A 7698-nucleotide genomic window follows, 5' to 3' on the forward strand; every position below is an offset into this window, starting at 1 on the left:
TAGGTGTTTATTCATTTGGATTATTTTTATTTTCATTCTTTAAAATTCATGTTTATCTATTCCATCACGTAAAACTATGTTCAGCAAGAAGAGTGATAGAAATTAGGCTGGCTACTTCTTGAAATTCATGAATACCTGGTTTTCCTATGAACCGTATATTTTTATTGAGTGCTATTGTTTGTGTTGCTAATAATATATTTAGAATTCCACAAACGTATATTGATTAAAAATGAACTACATGGAATAACGAAATTGAGATTAAAAAAAATAAATAAAATATTTTTTTCATTATCACTTTCATTAGGAATGCCATCAGGGCGCTGTGTTCTAATTTCCTCAATATAACTGCATATGGTTTCAAAATTCTCCAAAGAAGTGTTCAAATTTCAAAATTTTCCTGGGGGGCTTACAGCGCCCCCCGGAACTCCCATATGTTTAGGCTCACTTCACTCGCCACCCCACCCTCTTGGGTAGTTATAATGAGGGGGGCCTCCACAAAGAGGCTGCTCATGGGCCTCCACAGGTCTAAATCCGGCACTGTATACAGTAGCGCGGTGCCCTTCTCAACTAAATTTAAAAAGAAAATGGTTGTAAACACGACGACCCCGTCAACGGATGAGGGTGATTAAAACTGCGGGCGTGAAGCTTTTTGGCTACATGAGAGACCATGATTTTAGCCAAGTCTTTGATAGGGCCTCTCACTAAGAACTAACAGGGAAAGTGAAGTTATATGACATGGGAGGGGAAGTTCTTACTGTAATTGGATTGGTGGTACAGCGGTAGCACCCGTATCTCTCATCACTGTGTCTTGAGCAGACCTGGGCCGAGACAGACATGGGGAGGGTGTTATCCAGTGTGACTTGTACCAAACATACATGTTTCCTATGGGTACTCCGGTTTCCTCCTGTACTATCTCAACAATGAAGATCAAAACAGTAACAAAGAACAGGCCAACTTCATTTTGGCTAGTAAGCATTAATAGTACAAAATCCGATTGGAGTATTGTCACAAATGGTGTCCCTTAAGGCTCAGCACTTGAACCATTATTACCCATTTATTATACACATTAATGCATTGACAGTAATACTGTACTGTATAAGTAAATTTGGAAATGACAGGAATAGGCATACAGCATAGCTAAATCTGATGAGAACTTGAAAGCTACTGAAAGATCCACAATTTATAATTTTTTTATTTTGGTAGATATAAAAAATGGCAGATGCCATCTAATGTCGAAAATGTGAAGTAATAAAGGATAGAGAATTGTAACAGAGGAACCAACAATCAACGGAACAACTCTGACTGATAAATATTTAGGGTAAAGATAAGTTGGAACCTACACTCTAGACATCAGTCCATTTATGTATGGATAAAGGCTAACAAATACTGCACATGGGGTCCCGGGGTTACGAACGGGTTCCGTTCCTGAGGACGTTCTTAAGTCGGATTTGTACACAGTAAATTGGAACAAATATTATGTGCATACCGTACTTACACAACAATGTTTAAAACCCCACTATATCATAGCCTAAGTCCTTATACACATCTAAAATCACTTAATTTAAGAGAAAAGAAGAAATAGAATGACAAAATACAGTAAATTAAAGTAAGAAATATGTCATCGGGTAAATAACACTGTGACACTTCCTGGGACACTCTGGCACTCCCTGGGACACTCTGGCACTCCCTGGGCCACTCTGGCATTCCCTGGAACACTCTGTTACTCCTTGGGACACTCTGTTACTCCTTGGGACACTCTGGCACTCCCCGGGACACTCTGGCTTTACTTTGTTTTTCCTTTTATCTTCTTCACCACTGATCGGCTCAGTAGCCGCTTGGGCGATCTGTCACGTCTCTGTTACACACTGTTGGCAAGTACTGGGCATGATGCACTGTACTGTCTCCTGGATGTATCTGAATTTGCTCCGGTGTTGTTCAAGTCTTGTCTTGAAAGAGTTCACACTCGGTGCCGTCACCACACTCTCTGGCAGATTGTTCCAAGAGTTCACAACTCTCACTCCGAAAAAGTTGCCCCTCACAGTTTTCACGGCTTCTTCAACCTTCAGCTGTGACCCCTTGTGGGGTGATCGTCCACCAGCTCCCTGGGACACTGGCACTCCCTGTGACACTGGCAAAACCTAACCTTATTTCTTTAATTAACTCTATCCTGAGTTAACTACATTAGTATTATTATTTTTATTTTATTTTGTTATTTTTTTATTATTATTAATTCTGTCAATTTTCTTCTATGACGTTTTCCGCGCAAATGACCTATATAGTTATTATTATTATTATTGATGATGTTGTTATTATTACTCATCTAATTGATGCTACGATAACGCCTTTAATCTCATTCAAAGTCATTTGATTCCGGCTTTTAATATAATTCAAAGTAATTTTATTAAGTCTGGCATCCTCTTAAATGATTATTTACATTTGTTTTCTTATATGTTACAATAAGAGAAAACGTAACGTTTATAGGAGCAACTTTAATTTTTTATTATTGTTTTAATGTATAGGAATTATTTTTCTTTATCCTCTTCGCCACTGACCGGCCTGTTAACCGCTTCGGAGGTCTGTCACCTCTCTGTTACGTACTGTTGGCATGTGCTGGTCTGTTACGTACTATTGGCATATACTGGTTCTCTGTTACGCTCTGTTGGGATGTACTGGTTCTGTTACGTACTGTTGTCATGTACTGGGTCTTTGTTAGGCACTGTGAGCATGTACTGGCTCTCTGTTACGCTCTGTTGGCAAGTACTGGCTCTGTTACGTACTGTTGGCAACTTAGTAAACAGATTAAGACAATTAAGGATTCAACCTTTGGCGCCCAGGCTTAGGTATGAAACAGTGCCGTAGAAAATATGAGATACTTCCCCACCTGGAGTACTGTCACCCCACCTGGAGTACTGTCACCCCACCTGGAGTACTGCCACCCCCGCCTGTTGTACTGTCACCCCGCCTGGAGTACTGTCACCCCACCTGGAGTACTGTCACCCCACCTGGAGTACTGTCACCCCGCCGGGAGTACTATCACCCCGTCTGGTCCCCGAGATAATGCTAGGGACTGTCAGTTGATTGAAAATGTTCAAAGGAGGGCCACCAGACTGGTGCCTGCACTAAGGCACCTCGGCTACCCTGAGAGATTAGAGCGCCAGCAAATGTCTATCTATCTATCTGTTTATTTATTACTAATCAGCGGTAACCACCCAGTAAGGCACGGTGATTATCATTATTGTAGTCGGGAAGTTCTGTACTGTATTTCGTCTATATTTTTCAACGTAAGGTTATTCTTCGATAAAATCAAATGTGTTAGTAATATTAAAGTATTTTTTATGATATAATTGAGTAAATCAGTAATGTTGGCAGCCCTGATTGGTCAACACAAGGCTCTTTCCGAAGCTGAAGAATTTAGACTACTTTATGGTCAGTGAAATGGATTAGGCTAGTGTTAGTCTCAGTTGACTGAGCCTGATTGGTAGCTGACTCACAAAAGACTGTAATCACGGAAATATCCTCCCAGCATGTGTATGGACAATGCAGGTATTATACGGCGTATTGTACATGGAACGTAAAAGTATACAATTTCCAATGTGCTTCAGCAGTGCAGGTATACAACATTAGTAAACAGTAAGACAATCTGACCAAGGTTTGTCGACAAAGCTGTCAGATTCTTTTTTTTTCAGTAGATAGTCAAAATATATAAAAATTAAGCTTCATCGAAACCCAAATCTAACCTACCTTAATCTAACTTATTTTTTAAAAACTTGCTCAGCGATTACCATGATACACACATTACACACATATATATATATATATATATATATATATAATTAGCTAGGTACAGACAGGAGACGCTGCTAGTGTGTGTAGTTGTGTTATAAAAGAAACAACCGTGGCTGCATCAGGTCGTATAAGACACACTAGGCCTCCCGATCGATGATACTGCAGGTGTCTGCGGCCTGAGCGCCCTGTGCCTGTGCTGTGTGTATCATAGCTCTCTCTAATAATGACACAGACGGAGCATTTTCCTGCCCCCTTTTAGAGCAGTTGAGAAAAATTCTACACCAGTTCAGCTCTTTAAGTTCAGGCTCTTATCAGCATTAGGTCTGTTGACTGGCTTAAATGGTATCTTAGGAACAGGAAAATAAACAGTCGTTGCAAATAATACCGAGTCAACATCCACGTCAATAACCTAAGGAGTCTCACAAGGGTCATTGCTCTTCCTGTGTTATGCAAATGATATGTCCATTAATGATAATTGCAACCTTTTGTTTTATGCTGATAACAGTGCCCTTTAGTCTCAAATAAAGATGGAAATGATATAGCTAACGAGATACTATCTTGAGTCTTACAAACAATGGCTTATAGGTGGGAATGAGCCATCTCAACTTGGTGGAAGTGATATGTGCAACTCCAGGCACAAGTAGTAGTCAGGAACTGTGATGCAACTAGTATTGTTTCTTGTGTCAAGAGGAAGACTCGTATCAGACTGAACCAAATTTCAGAAAATCAAACACCTCCGAGCTGACATTTTAAGGTAGTTGCAAAGGGCGTGGCACTCATCCTCAAGCACAGCAATGAGTGGGACAGCGAGACAGGTTATACACAATTAAACAAAACCATCAATAAAGCTAATCCAGAAATGACAAATGTTGGCTATATGTTAATCACCCAAGTACCAGCCCATGAACTGGATACTCTCAATACTATATAGTCATCCTCAGAGGCAAGTATGTGGCTCAAAAATCCAGGGTAACGCTATGTTGTGCTTACAGTTGATGAGGCGTTTTACTGCAAAGACATGGAGGGAGGAAGAATGCCAGGAAAAGTTGATGGTCAGAATTGGTGGTTTTCAAACATTCTTGAATTTACTTAAAGTCATTGGCAAACACTTTTAATACTCTGGTCTACTAAAGGAAGAATAAGATCACATTCTGGCTCTGCAGGTTCCTCATCTGTAGCCAAGACAGGAGATTGAGGACAAAGATGTGCTGCTGCCACCAAGAATTTCATAAATCTCTTATAGTCTTTTGTTGCTTCTAATGGTGGACCTAAGTTGTAAGCTCCTCTTCTGGTACATGAAAATGGTGGAATTCCTTCTGTTGTGCACCCGAGCTAGAGTACCAAGTAGGGTGCATGAGTTGATGATGACAACAGTTGGTAGATGGTGGTGACAACAGTTGGTTGATGGGGGTGACAACAGTTGGTTGATGGGGGTGACAACAGTTGGTAGATGGTGGTGACAACAGTTGGTAGATGGTGGTGACAACAGTTGGTTGATGGGGGTGACAACAGTTGGTAGATGGTGGTGACAACAGTTGGTTGATGGGGGTGACAACAGTTGGTAGATGGTGATGACAACAGTTGGTAGATGGTGGTGACAACAGTTGGTAGGTGGTGGTGACAACAGTTGGTAGATGGTGGTGACAACAGTTGGTAGGTGGTGGTGGTTACTGAACTATATATTTAACATTGTATTGACAGTAATTAAGACGGTTCGTGATGACGGTCAAGATCTACAGTTTATCATCTCCCATGACGCATCTTAAGGTGAGACAACTATAATAGTGTAACCTCCGCGTGAGTGTAACTTGACCTCTCACTTCCTCACAGTTATGTAACTTGACCTCTCACTTCCTCACAGTTATGTAACTTGACCTCTCACTTCCTCACAGTTATGTAACTTGGCCTCTCACTTCCTCACAGTTATGTAACGTGGCCTCAAACGTCATTCACAGAGAGTGTGACGTGGTCTCACACATCTTCCCTCACAGTGAGTCACCAAGCACCAACAACACCTCAGCTGTCAGCTAACAAATGTGTCACCGCTAACTCTGGTTCCTGTTTATTCCATTAACAATACAATACTTGTAAATTTTTCTTTTGATTGTTGACGTCGATGATGGTATATTTTACACACACACACACATATATATATATATAAATATATATATATATATATATATATATATATATATATATATATATATATATATATATATATATATATATATATATATATATATATATCACTGTAGGTGCGCGTGATCTAGGTATATGCTGATAACCACAAGGAAAGAAGAACGTGTTTTCTTCTTTCATTGTTGGTATCTGCATATATATATATATATATATATATATATATATATATATAATTTTTTTTTTTACGGGGATTAGTCCACCCGGGCACAGATCACTGACCCACATCAGGGCCTGGGGGGCGATAATGTAATAATAATAATAATAAAATTAACAATTATAATAATAATAATAATAATTGTATTAATAATTATAATAAGGAACCATAAAGAAATACAAAAATGAAAGATCAAAAGTGATAAATAATATATGTATGTTGTGTTGTCAATAGTAAGAGAAACAATTGAGACCCTGCAATTGTGTGTAAATGAGGCAGAATTGCTTCAAACATAGGTTGGATGCTTATATGAGCAATAGGGGTTGGGTGTAAACGGGACTGCCCAGTATGGGCCAATAGGCCCGCTGCAGTTTCCTCCATTCTTATGTTCTTATAACCACAAGGAAACAAGAAAACACGAAGTTTCCAAGCGCTTTCGTGTAATTCACATCTTCAGGGGTGAGTACAGCCGATCTTTTGGTGAAGAAGATAAATTAAAAGGAAAAGTACTGTGTGTACTTGTCACACTTGCCAGATGCGTCTGGTGTCATTGTACAGGGGTACCTAGTGACAGCACTAGGATCCCGCTTCCTCTATCAAGGAATAAACAATTAAAATTGAAAAATTGAAGGAAAAGTAATGAGAGACGTGACCGATCGCCCAAGCGGCTAACGAGCCGATCAGTGGCGAAGAGGATAAAGTGTTCAAAAAAAGTAAAAGCTGACAAGGCTAATATACTGTATACCGTAGAGGAGAGTGAGATCAATTCCCTAGGGGACCGTAGGTGTCCACAATGATCCGGTCATTAGATTGTGACCATTGTGGACGCCTACAGTTCCCTTGGGACTTGATCTCACTCTCCTCAACTGTATATATTAGCCTTGTCAAGTATTTCTCCTTAGTCTGTACTCACCCCTGAAGATGTGAATTACACGAAAGCTCTTGGGAACTTCGAGTTTTCTTCTTTCCTTGTGGTTATCAGCATATACCTGGATCACGCACACCTACAGTGATTTACTGCTAATATATACAGTAGAGTAGAATGAGATCAAGTCCCTAGGGGACAGCAGGTGTCCACAATGTTTGTTTGTTTTCTATTAAGAAGATTAGTAAGGGTCACTGCCTTATGACCGGATCATTGTGGATACCTGCTGTTCCCGAGGGACTTGATCTCACTCTCCTCTACTGTACAGTATATATTACTCTTGTCAAGTATTTCTCCTTAGTCTGTACTCACCCCTGTCAAACTCTGGGGTGACAATTCTTCAGGTGATCCATTATTATTATCATTATATCGATGAGGACGAAGTTATCGAGAAAGTTTAGGAATAAAATGATATAATTTGTACTGTACTAAACCCTCATGTTTAATGAAATGAGCGTAATGATAGCAAACACTAGACTAACCAGGTTGATGATTCCGTAATAAAATTTAGTATTCCCTGTGATTGAAGTAATGTTGTCATCATGTTATTACTGCGCTTCAACGTTCAATGTTTTTAACAAACTAGTCCAACAGCAATAACAATTATGAGATAAAACTGTTGTCTGAAGAAACG

This window comes from Homarus americanus, unplaced genomic scaffold, assembly GCF_018991925.1.
Source record: "Homarus americanus isolate GMGI-L3 unplaced genomic scaffold, GMGI_Hamer_2.0 scaffold39675, whole genome shotgun sequence".
In the NCBI taxonomy this organism is placed as follows: Eukaryota; Metazoa; Arthropoda; class Malacostraca; order Decapoda; family Nephropidae; genus Homarus; species Homarus americanus.